At 40.9% G+C, this 17272-nt stretch overlaps 1 protein-coding gene across 3 annotated transcripts in view; it reads left to right on the forward strand.

Annotated features, from left to right (window-relative positions):
* ASTN1 (astrotactin 1) overlaps positions 1-17272 on the forward strand; it is a 349784-nt gene that overhangs the window by 77229 nt on the left and 255283 nt on the right. The window lies entirely within an intron of this gene.

Consider the following 17272-nt stretch of genomic DNA (forward strand, 5'->3'; position numbering starts at 1 on the left):
AAAAAAAGGAAAATGAAACCAAAATAATGGTAATAATAATACTGTGTTAGTTGTGCCCAAGTCTTTGGGACCCCACGGACTGTAGCCTGCCAGGCTCCTCTGTCTATGATATTTTCCAGGCAAGAATCCTGGAGTGGTTTGCCATTTCCTCCATGGGATCATCGTGACCCAAGGATGGAATCTGGGTCCATCGCATTGCAAGCATATTCTTTACTGTCTGAGCCACCGGGGAAAACACAAATAAGAATAGCTGTGATGCAAGCTTCTCTGCGGGCCAGGCAGGCACTGTATTATTTATTTCATTTTTATGATAAACCTTTAATATAGGTATCATTATTACAGCTACTTTTAGGTGAGGAAATTGAGGATTAGATTTATTAAATGGGTTGTTAGAGACATATTTCTGATAGATGATGAGTCTGGGACTGAAACCAGGTTCTAACCCTAAAGATTGTGTTCGAGAGAGCTGCATTTGGTTAAGGCTGAACCTGTATGGAGAAATTTGTCCATGAAATAAGGTGAAGGTATTGGGCAGTTGGGAAGAAACAACAATGTAAATTTTCTTTGAAAATACCACAGCTTTTTCCTAGTGGTGGTGATGATTGGAGAAATGATAGTGATGAACAAAATGATGACAGTTTTGTCAAAGCTGGGAAAGAATGAGGAAACCATTAAGATCTCTGTATGAGTTGTTCTGGGGGCTTGCTAGTGGTTCAGCAGTGAAAGAATCTGCCTGCAATGCAGGAGGCTGGAGTCTGATCCCTCAGGAAGATCTCCTGGAGAAGGAAATGGCAACCCAGTATTCTTGCTTGGGAAATCCCATGGACAGAAGAGCCTGACAGACTACAGACAGTGGGGTCACAAGAATCAGACATGACTTAGTGACCAAACCATCACCACCATGAGTTGTTCTAGATTGGGTTTACTTCTAGAAGTTAGCTATATTGGACTTGAGATGCACAAGCAGTCTTTAATTATCTGGGATTCATGCATCTGAATGACACTGAAGTTTTCTCTCAAAGCTGGTATTCAAAAATAGTGTGTTGTAGACCTGCAAAAATTCCTGCCATTTTCTTTTTAGGGGGTTGATTCACAAGAAGCAAAGATAGTTTTTAAAAAAAACAACACTCATTGAGTTTTGTTCTTATTTCTCAAGATTGTTTTGGCTATCAGGATCCTCATGATTCTGTGTGAATTTTAGGATATTTTTCATATTTCTGAAAAATTTGCCATTGGAGTTTTTAATAGGCATTGCATTGAATCTTTAGATCACTTTAAATAATATGGATATTTTAACAATAGTAAGTCTTTTAACCCATGCACAGGGGATGTATTTCCATTTTGACCTCAAAACAAAAAGCTGTGCTGATCAAAACACTATGGTATTGGCATAATAGGAAACATATGGACCAATAGAACAGAATAAAGAGTGTAGACCCAAGTACATGTGGTCCAATGATCTTTAACAGTATTGCCAACACTACACAATGGGGAAAGAAAAGTTTATTTAATAAATGGCATTGGGAAACCTGAATATCTACCTGCTAAAGAATGAAGTTGGACCCTTATGTTACAGCATATACAAAAATCAACTCAAAATGGATTAAATGCTTAAGCATAAAACCTGAAACTATAAAACTTCTTGAAGAAAACAAAGGAAAATCTTCATAAGGTTGGTGTTGGCAATCATTTCTTGGCTATGACATCAAGAACATAGATAGCAGAAGCAAAAATAGACAAGTGGGATTACATTAAACTGAAAAGCTTCTGTACATCAAAGAAAACAACAGAGGAAAAAGGTAACCTGTGGAGTGGGAAAATATTAGCAAACTGTGAGTATTATAGGAGGTTAATATCTGAAATATTAAGTAACTCTAACAATGCAAAGATAAAACCAAATAACTTCATTTAAAAATGGTCTAAGGACTTGGTAGGACTAGTGGTAAAGAACCCTCCTGCCAATGCAGGAGACATAAGAGATGTGGTTTCGAACTCTGGATTGGGAAGATCCCCTGGAGGAGGGCACGGCAACCGACTCCAGTATTCTTGCCTGGAGAATCCCAGGGATGGAGGAACCTGGTGGGCTACAGTCCATGGGGTCCCAGAAAGTTGGATATGATTGAAGCGACTTAGCATAGCATGCAAGACTTGAATAGATGTTTCTCCAAGACACACAAGTGGTCAACAGGTTTATGAAAGATGCTCAATATACGTAATCACCAGAGAAGTGCAGATCATAAGCTATCACTTCATACCTGTTGCAATGGCTGTCATAAAAAAAAAAAGTGTTGATAAGGCTGTGGAGAAATTTGAACCATCATAGACTGTTTGTAGGAATGTAAAATGGTTCAGCCACTATGGAAAAGGTTATGAAGATTCCTCAAAACATTAAAAGTAGACCTACTGTATAAAATAATCTAGCAATCCCACTTCTGGCTACTTATTCAAAAGAACTGAAAACAGGATCTCACAGAGATATTTGCATTTCCATGTTCATTGCCCATTAATAACAATATCCAAGATATGGGACAATCTAAATTTCTGTTATGAATAAATGAAAATAAGCATCACACAAATAATACATATTCCTGTTACATTAGGTATTCAGAGAAGTAAAATGCATAGATAAAGTAGAATGGTGGATACCAGAGACCAGAAAAGGAAGGCATTGGAAGTTGCTTTCCATGGGTATAGAGTTTCAGGAACCCAAGATGGAAAACTTTTAGAGCTCTGTTATACAACAGAGCTGGGTATATAGTTAACAACACTGTACTGTACACTCAAAAACTTGTTAAAAAGATAGATGTCACATGAAGTGTTTTTTGCATCCCCCCCACCACCAAAAAAAAGCAGACATTGAGAATGAAAATACATGTTGAGAATGTGAGAAAGATGAAAAGGTAGTAGGCTTGGGATTATGGGCATTTGAATTGGCAGAGTCCATGGCAAGGATTTAGAGAAAGAGAGGCAATTGGATTTTACTCGGGAGACAGTCATATGCTCAGGCAGCCACTCTTTGTTTGAAACTACCCGATGTGCATTTATAATGCATTATATTCTTTTGAGAGGTAGGATGTACGTTTTGGTGTCAGACTGACCTGGGTTTGAAACTTGGCTCCTCTGATTATGAATTGATAATTTTCTTAACTTCTCTCAGTCTTGCTGTTCTCATCTTTGCAGCAGAAGACACTATCTATTTCAATTGAGAAGATTAAATGAGGCAATTTGTGTAGCGATCTCAAATGAAAATTGTGAAGATTTTTTTTTAGTAAGGAGGCAGCATAAGTACATAAAGCTGTAACGACTGAATTATGGAAGTTGCCTGAAAGTTCATGAGATTTCAGGCAAGGATATTTGTATAAATCAGGCTCTCTTGGGAACTGATGTCAGTATCAGTATTTGTATGCAGATCTGCATGCAAAACATAACCCCCCAAATGTAAACCTTCAATTAAATTTGGAGACCTAACAGTCCTGTATATAGACACACAGCTGAAAAGTCCACTGTCACATAAAATTAAGGAAAAAATTGAACTTTAAAAATTAAAACTGTAGGTTGTTTATGTGTGGGAAAATTTGAAATGTCTCCTTTTCATTGTTGATTTTTTTTTTTTTTTTTTTTTGACAAAATCTACCCATTACCCATGGCATCACCGACTCGATGGATATGGGTTTGAGTAAACTCCGGGAGTTGGTGATGGACAGGGAGGCCTGGTGTGCTGTGATTCATGGGGTCGCAAAGAGTCGGACGCGACTGAGCGACTGAACTGAACTGCACCCACTACCCAATCTTTCAGTCATTTATGTCCCATTCAGAAATGGGGAGAGCTCTGACAGAGCAAGTATTGAGGATCGTCATTTGTTTGTTTTTCACTGTTGCTTCCTGGGCTTGCCCTTCCAAAAGGGGCAAATGTGACATCTCAGAGTATCAGCTTATCAGATGGGTTCTTAAACTTCGAAATGATATGAGTGTGGTTGTTAACAGGATTTTGCAGTTCTTCTAAGTTGGTAATAATGGTTTTAAAGAAATAGGTAAGAAAGAATTTCCTTCTTAAATCAGCTAGTGATGTCCTGCCTGTGCTAGGAATGGTCTAAGTCATTGTTCTTTTGGTAACTCTAACTTGATAGATGTCACATAGTGTATTCTGACACTGAGCATTAAAATAAATGTCCTTTAGACTTCAGCAAAATATTTGGCAAGGTCTTCCACACAAGCTTCCCAGACTTGATGGAAGGAGAAAGCAGAATGCTGACCCAAGAAGTAGATTCATATGTGGTTGAAATTTGATAGTGGATTCTAATCATATTTTTATTCAATCATTTTTTCAATGTCAAAGGATATTTATTCTGAGCTTTACCATGTGTCAGACACTTCTGTAAATACTGAAGATGTACTCTTCACCAAAGTAGACAAAACTACTTTGTCTTCATGGGGCTTGTATTCTAATGCCACAAGGCTCTTTCCTCTCTGTTTGTCCTACAAAGCCACAATAATAAAGACAGCACCCTACTGGCATAAGGATAGACACAGAAAAATGGAATGTAATTGAGATGACAGAGATAAACCCTTAAGTTTATAGACATTTTTTGATAAGGGTGCCGCCCAATGGAGGGGCAGCGGAAACAGTCCTAGTACAACTGTTAAACTGCATAGGCCATGCAAAAGAGTGATTTGAACCCTTACCTCACACTATGTGCAAAAGTGGATTTAATATATAAATGTAAGAGCTAAAACTACAAAACCTTTAGAAGAAAACACAGGTTTAGGTCTTTGTGATTTTGGATTAGGCAATGCATCTTTAACTATGGCACTGAAACCACTAGAAACAAAGGGAAAAAATCAGATAAATTGGACTTCAAAATTCAAAACTCTTGTGTTTCAAAGAATAAAATTAGGAAATTGGAAATAGAACCCACAGGGTAAGAGTAAATATTTGCAAATCATGTATCTGATCAAGTATCCAAAATACTTTTAAAAATCATGTATCCAAAAAAGATATAAAGAACTATAGCTCAACAATAAAAAGACTAGTAATCCAACTAAAAACCGGGCTAAGATTTGAATACACATCCTCCAAAGAGAATGTACAGATGATCAATAAGCCCATAAAAAGATGCTCAACAGCATTAGTATTTAGGGAGCTACAAATAAAAACTATAAAGAAATACCGCTTCATAGCCACTAGGATAGCTAAAATCAAACACAGTAATAAGTGTTGACAAGGATGTGGAGAAATCAGAACCTTCATATATTGCTGATGGGAATGTAGAATTGTTTAGCTTATACAGGAAATGACTTGGCATTTTTTTCAAAATAGTTAAACATAGAGTTACCATATGACCCAGCCATTCCACTTTTAGATATATACCCAAGAGATTTGAAAACATCTATCAGTGAGAAAATTTACACATAAATGTTCATAGAAGCATTATTTATAATATGCAAAAATGCAAACAATCCAAGTGTACATTAATTGAAGAATGAATAAACAAAATGTGTAATATCCAGACAATATACTAGTATTTGATCATACAAATGAAGTATTGATAAGTGCTATAACTTGGATGCATCTTAAAAAACATTATGCCAAATGAAGGAAATCAGACACAAAAGACCATGTATGACTGCATTTATATGGGATGCCCATAATAGGCAACTCCATAGAGACTCCATAGAAAGTAAATTTGTGGTTGCCAGAGGACGGGGGGATTAGGGATGGGGACTGCTAACGGGAATAGGGTTTCTTTTTGGCATGATGAAAACTTTCTGGAATTAGATAGTAGTGTTGGTTGTATAACTTTGCAAATATATTAAAAATCACTGATAGTACAATATACAAGGGTGGATTTTATGGTATGTGAATTATATCAATAAAAATGCATGCTTATCATAATTACAGGTTGCTTGAAACTAGCAAGGGGAATATTTGCATTGGATGGCAAAAATGGCAAAGTCAGTACTCAGAAGAATCTTGATGATTGGAAAGATGGGATGAATCTGACAAGGTAAAATTTCGTAGGAATAAACATAGAGTCTTAAAACTGCATTCAAGAAAAACAACTAATAACAGCCCTATAAAAATAATTCCAGGCTTTACTTCACAGAGAGCTTGATGTGAGTCAACAGAATGTCACATCCTAAAAGGTTAATGTAATGTTTGCAGCATTAATAGAAGTATAGTTACTCCAATGAGAGCTTAACATCATTTCTTTTGAGCTGGTCAGATGACACCCAGACTTTTGAGGTCAGTTCTGGTGGCTGTGATTCAGGAAATATCTAGTTAGTGGGTGACTCTAGGCCAAATACATATTACAGTTGGCTTTGACAAAGCCTGTTTCTCATTGAAGGCATTTTGGTAAGACGGGCCTCTTCTTTCACTACCAGCCCTATGATTCCTTCATTACTATAAGCAGGGCCACAGTCATACATTTATGTTACCCACATGCTCCTTATTAACATTTGAGTTTAGTCTTCTTTCCATCCACTCTTGAAAACAAAGGCAGGTAAGAAGAATAGTAAAGGAGTCCTAAAAGATGTTGAAAGGATGAGGAAAAATTGAATGAACTAGTTCCGTTTCATCTGAAAAAGATCTGGAAACCACTGGAGCAGACTTCAAATATTTGAAGGTCTTTCATGTAGATGTAGGAAAAGACTAATGAATACAAGGGATTGATGGATTGAGGCTTCAGAGAAGGAAATGTTTTGACTCAAAGTAGAGAGCATTTCAACTGAGCTCCCCGCAGATGGGTGGTCTTTATTCAAAGGTGGAGTGTTGCTTGAGCTTTGTTGGCACAAGCCAGATGACCGTTTAAATGGAATCCATGATCAGATGGATGTAAGATCTAGATGACTTTTGTAATCTCTTACAGTTTTAAGATTTCATTATGATATTAATTATCTCTCAAGCTGCCCTCCTGGTTTATGTATTAGACACACTACCAAGAGACTACAAACATAAGACTGCCTCAGGAATCTTTGTCCTTTAGGAAGCTCACAGTCTGAAAAGAATACCAACACTGTGGAGTTCTTCTGAGGATTAAACAATTTAATGTTAGCAAAGGAAGGTCTGTGTCTAGCACATAGCATAAACTCAGCTAAATGTTAGTGATGTTTTAAATAAGGGAAGACAGAGAAACTAAATATAGTAAATGCATAGATAGATGCATATATATAGTAGATGTGTGTGTGGATATATAAATATATATGCTAGATGAACAAAGTGCTATTGTGTAGGTTACTGATTGTAGGGAATGTCCTCCATATAGGACATTGTCATATGGTGATGGTTGGCTCTTATAGTAAAAATGCATTGCAGGGATTATCAGTTTAACTGTGTATAGGTCATAACTTTCTAAATTGATGGGACCTTTGTCATGTGTTGTGTTGAGTTGGGTTGATTGGATGCTAATAGTGGTCACTGAGTGATGTGTTTCACAGGTGTATACATTTATGCTCATGTGAGCAGACTTAAACTAATATGTGGGCAACTAGTGCTTTTGGTGGTAGAAGTGAAGAGGAGGCCCTGTTTTTATTAAAGGAAATTAGAGCTTTGTTCAGCTACTGACTGTTTATACCCTGGGAAAAGTGACTTGTTTTCAGTGACTTCTAATTTCTATTTCAGTGTCTGATTTCAAGCCCTTTTCTAAGGGTCAGTTTTGATGAAGTTTGTCAGATTGAGGCAGAACCTCAGCTAGAGCTGGGGAAGAGTGTGATGTGCAAGTGGAGAGCAGGGCTTGAACTGGGGCTGTTCAGGGAAGAGGGCATAGGGTGAGTAAGAATAGACAACTTATTCTTCCTGTGTCTCTGTGTGAGTTATGAGCGTGTGTGAGAGAGGGTGGTGTGGGTAGGTATGTGTATCCTGGGGGGCATCAGATAAGGTTTCTGGCATTCTGGACTCGGGAAATTGAGAAGTGCTTGTACTTGTTGATCTGATTTGCCTCAAATGTTTTCAGGGTGTAGTGTCCCCATGCTGCCTCCTTCTGTGTGTCTCTCTTTCCTTCCCATCATAACTATGGAACAAAGATGAATACACTAACTAACTGATACAAATGGCTTTAAAACTGCCCTCGACAGAAGCCTTTGTTATTGGAAGGGTCAAGTCTGGTCCCATTCAGAAACAGTTCAAACACTCTCATGGGGCCATCAAGAACCACCTGGTGGCGTGAGCTCCCCACTGAACAGGAAGACTCTTGGCATCAGACTGAGTACAGTGATCTGGGAGCCTCCATGCCTCCACAGTGATGAGATTAGGCAAGGGCTCCTGGGTCACCTCCACTGCTCAGAAGGACTGGCTGTGTTGGCTACATAAACCAAGAAAAACGAACATCCTGTCTTGCTCACTGTCCATGGATCTGATGCCCCTCGTCCTCTCCCGTAAAGGAGAAGGGAGTGTGGTAGGGGGAGAGTGACAAGAGACATGCAATAATTTTTTGGCTAGTTCTGACTCTAGGCCAGGCAGGGCAGCTCATGTCCAATGAGTTTTCTAAACCTTAATGGAAGAATTTTGATGTTTTGACTACTGTTTTTTTGAAAAAGGAAGGAAGAGAAGGAAAAAGGCAAGAGGGAAGAAAAACTCCACGTGTGCTTGTATATATTTACAAGTTTAGAGGAGGGTATACAAAGATGTATTTTGAACTTTATTATTAGCTACTCTCCAGGAGTGGAATTGCAAGATAGAGGCATAGAAGTTTTGCTTTGAAAACTTCTCAGTTGTTTATTTTCTCAGACTGAGCAAGCTACATTTTAAAAGAGAAGTGTTTAAAATAATTTAAAAAATAAGCACTATCAACAGTGTCTTCCCGGGTGGGTCAGTGGTAAAGAATCTGCCTGCCAGTACAGGAGACAGCAGGTTCAATCCCTGGGTCAAGAAGATCCCCTGGAGAAGGAAATGGCAAAACCCACTACAGTCTTCTTGCCTGGGAAAGCCCATGGACAGAGGAGCTTGGTGCACTACAGTCCATGGGGTCACAGAGTTGAAAACAATTTCGTGACTAAACAACAACATCAACAGAATTTTTAAAAAAAGATGAATGTATCACCTTTTGGTTTATTGTTAACTCCAAAATACATGTATTTTCCCCTGTGAATGTCCTGCCTGCCTCCTTGATTTTTTTTCTTTTTTCTTTTTTTTTAGTTTTCTGAATGTTGAGCTTTATTCATTCCTCCTTGATTTTTTGATGGTGACACGAGCCACGTTCAGTGAAGTATCTCTTCAGGCACATGGTGGTATAGCCATGGCAGCTTATCTATGTCTTTGGCTTATGGACCTGATTCCCAAGCTCAAGAAAACTACCTGCGTTTCATCCCTTATGAGATAGGGAGTACCTGAAAGCTTGGCTGGGCACTTAGGAGTGAATATTATTCAACTCTGGGAATGGAACTTTGTCTTGGCTTCTCAGCAGTGGCAGAAGCAGCAGGCAGGCTGGCATCTCTGTGGGTAGCAGTAGGAAGCCTTCCATTCTCTTTAGGTGCTTAAGTAGATTTCCAGTTCAATTCTGTCACATCTGAGGGGTTCAGATGTATTTTCAAAATCCAAGCCTTTAGGCTTGAACTAAACTGAAACTCTGAGGCACATGAGGTTGGTTCCTCATCACTAGGACTGGAGTTGAAGATTGAAAAAGATTAGGTGATAATAATACCTTACAGGTATACAACTTCTTTAATCTAAAACTCTTTGCAAACAGCTCAGCAAACCCCAGGACCCAGAGCCCTGCTCAGCCAGTGTTGATATTCAGCCATGCCCTAAACAAAGCCACCTCCAGGGTCAGCAGGCCACCTTCGGAGAGACCTTAACTCCCAACGTCACTCGAAGAGGTGAAAATGAAGACCGCATCTCCCAGCAACAGCAGGGACACTTTTTTGAAGCAAAATGTAATTACCAGAGTAGGAACTGGCCTTGCACGTGGAGATTAATACTCCCTAGCTTCCACCAGCACCTTGGGCTCTCTGAACGGCTTTGGTAAAATTTGGGGTTTTATGCTTCCATCCAAAAGCTGGCTCTGTGTGAAACACGGTTGAGGGCTGCAGACCACAGGGACATTGATTCATTGCAACGAGGGGAAAGGATTTACCAGTATTTCTTGTAAGCCTAGGCAGCTTGAGGGTGGAGGTGGAGATCAGAGGAGATTCACAGAGTCTGAAGGTGGAAAGGGAGGCTGTGGTCACCTCCAAATAATAAATGATGTCTAGGCTCTTGCTGAACTGGCAGAATTCTGCATATGGCTTGCTGAGTGCATTGCTGAGGATGGCTGACTCCTCGTGGTCAGCATCACAGGTCCTATTTCTAGTCTTGGTATCTCAAGAACATCACTGAAAGGTGCTTTTCTCTTCTGGGCAGGTCTCTAATGCAACCAGCTCAGGGGTATGAAAATTGGCAGTTTTTGTTTTGCTCTGGTTCGGAACCCTAATGACTTCCTGCAAGTCACTGCCCTTCCCGGTGCCTGATTCTTCACTTGTGGCACAGAGAGGTTGTACTAAATCAGGATCCTGACAAATGGTGTCTCACAGAGTCCTAGGGAGTTCACGAACAGGCTTCAGCTGCTCTCAGGAGGGCAGGGAGATGGGAAAGATGGGACGCTGGGCCCATTATCCTTGCTGGGATGAGAACCACTCTGCTTTTATCTTTGTTGACATATTAAGCATCTCAATAAAGGTTTCTTTTGAAGAAAGAGTTTTGCTGTTGAAAAAATTTTGAGAATAGTTGCTACTTTGTAGTTTTCTCCAACTATAATAGCCTGCACCCATGCAAATAGCTTTGGCAGTTTTACAAACAAAACACCCAGTGTATTCACATTTGTTGCCAGAGAAGACACCTAACAATCTGTGGTGTCAAAATAAAAGCTATTATTTTCTTTTCATTAAAAACTATTTATCAATCATAGTAAAATTAGAGGAAACACACAAAACATAATAAAGAAGAAATTTAGAATCTCCCATAACCTCACTCTCCAGAGATGAACTATAAACATTAGTTACATGTTTTGCCAACTTCCTGTTCATACAAAATTGCTTTTTAAAATCTGAGATGATCTTTTACACAATTTTTAAAAAGTCTGAAAACATTGTGTGGCAAATCACTTACAATGTAAGGTTAAATGTTCATTGAAACGTATGATGGTTAATTGTATTTACTGTCACATCCTAGTTCATATGTCCATGCCTTCATTTATCCATCCTTTTTCTATTGCTGAGCATCTAGATGGATGCCAACATCTGCAAGTTAAATTCTAAGAGGACCATGTTTGCCGTAATTCTTTTTCCACTATATATGTATTTCAGGTTTTGGCTGTTTCCCATCTTGAAATTTGTATTTATCTTTAAAACGAGTTGACATGAAAAGAAACCTAAAGGTGGAGAAAGGGGCTGGTTGAATGATCCATGGCACAGTAGAATAGATACCACTAGAAAGACAAGAAGGAGGCAAGAAAAACACTAGGAGAAGATGTGTGGAGGAAGAGGAGGGTTTCTCTGTCCTTATGGAAGACCAGAACATCTGACAACCTCAATAATACAGAAGTCTTTGGGTCAGATCATAATTATTGAGTGAAAAAACATTCCATTTCTGAGGAACACAAAATTAGCCATGGAGAACTCCCCTGACCAGTATCCTGAGGACTTTGAGTAAGAATCACCTGCAGAGTGAAACAACCTTGGTGCTGATTTTGACATTGCCACGAACTTGGGCTAAACTCTGTTATTTAATCATTTAATGAAGCAGTTCCAGTAGATCAGAACATTCCCTGAGAAAGACGCCAGACCACCTAAAAGCCACTGAGAGAGTAAAGGGTGCCGACAAGATATTTGCAGTGTTTGTTAAGAACCTGATAGAAACTTTGCCCCTGCTATTGAAGAAAAAGGTAAAGAGAAAAGCAGGGAAACTCACATATTCCATTCCTCTCTGCCAACCATTCTGTGAACCAGGCTTTTTATCTCTACCACCTCTCACAAAAATCCTTGGAGGCAGGGGTTTTGCAGGTGCCCTTTACTGCCTTAGCTGCATTTTACAGGCAAGGAATCTAAGGCTTATATCAGTTAAGTAGCCTGTCCAAGGTCATAGGGCTAGTAAGTGACAAAGTGGGATTCAAATTCACACTGCCCATTTTCAAAACCTGTGATCTTGTCACTGGGCCATATAACCCCAGGTATCTATGTCTTTGAATAAAAAGAGAAAAAGAATAAATTAATTCCCCAATAAATATGTTTGGTAAACAGGAATATAAATATGCTTCAAGGTTTCAAGTCAAATTTTCTTTTTAAAAAGTGAAGAAAGAGAGCTTTAGAAACACTGGACTATCTCATCTCTAAGCTCTCCTCCAACATACACAACCAGATGCTTTTCTTTCATATCTTTTAGGTGTCAAGGAGCATGAGAAATCCTTTAGTCACATCACCTTGTTTTATAGATGAGACACTAGACTCCAGAAAAAGGTCATTGATTTATTCAGTATCATTTGGATGATTAAAAGCAGAACTGAATTAAGAATCAATGTTTTCTGTGATCAAAGAAGGCAAGTGTAAGTAACACCAAACACAGTGCCTGGCATGGATTAGTACCAGTTATTCAATCAAGTTCATCCTTTATGTTCCCCTCTGCTGTCCCATCCCTTTCCTGTGTTTATTTTTCATTCAGCCATCACTTGCTATGGCCAGGCCATGAATTCAAGAGGTTCTTGGCCCAGTTAGAAGACTCTCATGCCAGTGCTTTTTTGCTCACACCCTATATCTTTGGGGAAGAAACTGGATGTTAATGGGTTAAGAAGTATAAGCGAGAATGAGGAGAGTAAATGAATTCATAGGCTCAATTTTTGAAAGATTGAGCAGTTAATGAAAGGGAGAAAATCAGAAAAGTCAGAATTAAGATCAGAAGGTTTTTTTTTTTTTTTTGGCAGAGACAGAGGTGAGAAGGACTTTCAGCATCGTTTTAGACCCAGGAGGAAGAAACAGTGGAAAGATAGATTGAAGGTACAAGAGTCAGGAGGCTAGAGCAGAATCTTTAGAAGTAGCAAGTAAGGGAGAAGTTACAGGCCCAGGGAGAGGGGTTGAACTTTGAGAAGAAAAAGAATAAAGAATCCATTTAGGCTGGAAGGGGTATGAAAAGAAAAGTGAAGGTAGGAAAAGTCTTGAAGTGAAGGGCAGGGAAGTTAACAAAGTTTTCTTCTCCCGGAGATGGATTGAGATGGGGATAACAGGTTTGAGCTATGAAAGCAGGACTTGAGCTCAGATGTTCCCACTCTGGAGATTTTTATCTGGGGGGGAGCATGTTCTCTGGCACCTCTGTGATTGGGAAGATACAGAACATGTGTAAGAGCTTACATAGCAGCCTCTGCCTTTAGTGGGAGATGTGCAGGCCATTGGAGAAGGCAATGGCAAGCCACTCCAGTGCTCTTGCCTGGAAAATCCCATGGATGGAAGAGCCTGGTAGGCTGCAGTCCATGGGGTCGCTAGGAGTCGGATGACTAAGCGACTTCCCTTTCACTTAACTGCATTGGAGAAGGAAATGGCAACCCACTCCAGTGTTCTTGCCTGGAGAATCCCAGGGACGGTGGAGCCTGGTGGGCTGCCGTCTATGGGGTCTCACAGGGCCGGACACGACTGAAGCGACTTGGCAGCAGCCGCAGCAGCAGTGCAGGCCATGGGATTGTGGTAGAGCTTAATTAGCTGGTTCTCTTGTCCTTGGCCCGTGTGGTCCATTTGCTTTTCTTTGCTCGTGAGTGGAAACTGTGACCCCTGTAACCATTCGCTCCCTGCTGGTTTCAGAAGGATGACTGGGAGACCTTCAGTCCCCCACGTGACCGGGAACGGAGGCAGCGCTGTGCTTTGCAGTCAGAGGCATATGGTGCTTCCGAGGTAGTGGTCACGTCTCTGAAGGTATTATTAGGAGGCTCCAACCTAACTACTTCCCATCTCTGCAGAAGACAGAGCTGAAAGGAGCAGGTTTAAATGACAGCAACAGGGGGATTTTCTCAGACAAAAGAAGAAAAACATCTTAGTAAGTTAAGGTAAATATGCTGTGGAGAGGATTTGGAGGATGTGGAACCTCCAGGGCCTCATTTGTCTGGGTACCTGGGATGTAGAAGAGCATCCCGCAAGGGTTTGCTCCAGGTGGGGTTAAGACTCCCTTACAGTTATAAGTTTCATTTATAACCTTGATAGCCTGACCCCAGGTGGTGATTGCCGAGAGTGGTCCAGTTTAAAGAGACCATGTTCCCAACAGAGGATTTGGGGAAGAGTTACACACGCGTGCGCGCACACACACACACACACACACACACGGGAGAAAGAACTCTTCTGTTGCTTTCCTGATGTATAAATGACTGTCTCAAGAGGAAAGTATTCTATTCCAGGGGTTAGAAACCTCATGCCCCATCACAGTTTTGTACGGGGAAAGCCCAGTGGTTGCATTTTTGTTCATTTCTGACTACACTTGTAATTCTTAATTTCTAATAACTAAAAACAATGTTTTTATTTTTAACTTTGAAGTGAAACATTTTTCTCAATGGCACTTGACCTAATTTGGCACGGAGAAAAGAATGACGCTTCTGGACCTACAGCTTTCCTACAGCAATTTTAGAAAATCTGGAGGGTCGCCATCTCCTGATATGAGTGGTTCCAGAAAGAAGACTATAGATTATTACTAGCATTGAATTTGAGTGTGATCGGCAATATATTTTATGCTCTGCCCAGACAGCCAAAAATACACGGCTCTGGACTCACTAATAATAAAGAAAATATACTGATCCATGGCCAGTTGTTGTCATCAGGTCACTAAACCTATTTCTCCAAGTATAAAATGAGACTATCTTGCCTCTCAGTATAAATGTAATAAAATCTAGTAGTGCAACCATGAAAATAAGCACTGGCCCATAACCCCAGGGCTTAAGAAGTCAAGGCTAATGAGAAACGGACAGTATACAAAAATTAAATTGGATTTCTGCCTCTTTATCTTGAGTTTAATAGGAATTTGGGTGTATTTTTCCATAGAGAACATCCTCATGTGCTTTAAGCAGGTGGGATGTGGAAAAATAGGAAATATGGTGCATTGATAAGAAGAAGAGGGGGTAAAATTATAAAAGGGGGTATGGACAATGAATATGTAATGGTCCTAATAATTCAAATCCTACTAGAACCAATACCTTTGGCCAGACTGTAGTGGCCAAGCTGCCTCCAGTGTCAGGAGAGAGAGTAGTGAAGGGAAGCCAGGAGTATTTAATACAAGGTGCTGGTGTTATTCTTCTGGTTTGTATCAAAAACACCTACCCTGAACAACTGATGAGTGGGAGGGAAATACATGCTATTGTGGCTCCTTTGAAGGGACGAGAAGGGTCACGTCCTGGCACTGAGACTGGCCCTCGTTCCCACTTGCCTTTTCTTCTGCTCCAAAGTCTCCCAGCTGTGCTCTTTGTATGTGTGTCCTTATGACAGAAAGATCAAGGGGCCACTTCAGAGGAGCTTAAACTTCAAACAGCCTTTTCCCAAAAATAACAAAGGAGGAAGAAAGAGCCGCCTGTGAGCGAAAGCCTGAGCCAAATAAAAAGGCATGGAATGAGACGGTGTAGGGGTGAAAGTCACCCAAGACAGCCCGGAAGCCCACCCCCCTCACTTAACAGGAGAGGAAATTGAGGCCCAGTGAGGCTTTTCCCTTAGAGGACAGTGTTGTCCCTGTTCTCATCATTGCCCCTGACCCTTACACACTGCACACTCGCAGGTGAGATCATCCATTCCCAAGGCTTCACCTTACCATCACTTGTACATGACCCCAGAGGATCTATTTCCATGCACCCGTCTATGGGGCATTCCTACCTGGAGGTCCAACGTAAAATTCAAACTCGGCATGTCTGAACCTTCACTCCCCGGCAAACCTGCTCCCCATTCCTTGTTTCCTCTCTGGGTGAATGGCGTAAACCTCACACTGGCCTCTCAGGGTGATCCTTCCCTTCATCCCCACATCCAAGCAGTGATCCAATCTGTTAATTCCTCCTGTTCCATTAGTCTCCTGTCTTTTTCTGCTTCTTTCCATCGGGCAAACCCTTAACCCCTCTTAGCTTGAAGACTCTGTAGTGGTTGATCTTACTGACTTTGATCTCAGCCCCTCTGGTTTTTACATTCCAAAAGCACCTTTCTAAAAGCCTGAATCAGGTCTTGTCTTTCCATTCCCTTCTGCCTGGAGGATAAAGTTCAAACTCTTAAGCACGCCACACAGTGTACTCTGTAATGTGACCCCCGGTGATCTCATCAGCATACGATAGCCTGCCAAGTGCCATCTTGATGTTCTAGGAGGTCGCCTTGCTTTATTACACGGCTCTGTAGCATGGAGTGGGCTTCCCTATGGCCCAGGTGGTGAAGAATCTGTCTACAATGCAGGAGACCCAGGGATCGAACCTGGGTCAGGCAGATCCCCTGGAGAAGGGACGGACAACCCACTCCAGTATTCTTGCCTGGAGAATTCCATGAACAGAGGAGCCTGGTGGGCTACAGTCCATGAGGTCGCAAAGAGTCAGACACGACTGAGCAACTAACATGCATAGCATGGAGTACCTTCCCTTCAACACATACACTCTGCTGGATAGCCACAATTATCTTTAAGCTTAGTGTAGATGCCATCTTTTCTTTTAAACCATTCTGATGCCCTCTCCTTAGGAAGATGGAGCTACTCTTTCCTTATCCCCTCACTCCATCCTGGGAGCCAACTCATTAGAAAAGACCTTGATGCTGGCAAAGATTGAGGGTAGGAGGAGAAGGGGGCGACAGAGGATGATATAGTTGAGTGGCATCACCGACTCAATGGACATGAGTTTGAACAAACTCCAGGAGATAGTGAAGGACAAGGAAGCTGTGCTCCATGGGGTTGGAAAGAGTCAGACATGACTTGGCAACTGAACAACAGCAACCATTCTGTGTATACATCTCCCGCGGGTCCTTTATTGCATTCTTGGTTGTCGGTGTTTCCCTGTCCATTCTGGGATGTAAACTCCTTTGAGGCAGGTTTATTCATATTTGTAACCGTTAACCTTTGGCATTGTGTGCGTGTGTGTGTGTGTCTGTGTGTGTGTATCTCTGTGTGTGCGCGCGCGTGTGTGTCTGTGTGCGTGCGCACGTGCTCTCTGTGTGCTCAGTCACTACACTGTGTCCAACTCTTTGTGACTGTGTGGACTATAGCCTGCCGGGCTTCTCTGTTCGTGGAATTTTCCAGGCAAGAGTGCTGGAGTGGGTTGCAATTTCCTACTCCAGGTGGTATTAAGGTAGGATTCAATAAAATACTTTCTAAAGAAACAAA

Source organism: Odocoileus virginianus, chromosome 11, assembly GCF_023699985.2.
Source record: "Odocoileus virginianus isolate 20LAN1187 ecotype Illinois chromosome 11, Ovbor_1.2, whole genome shotgun sequence".
Classification (NCBI taxonomy): Eukaryota; Metazoa; Chordata; class Mammalia; order Artiodactyla; family Cervidae; genus Odocoileus; species Odocoileus virginianus.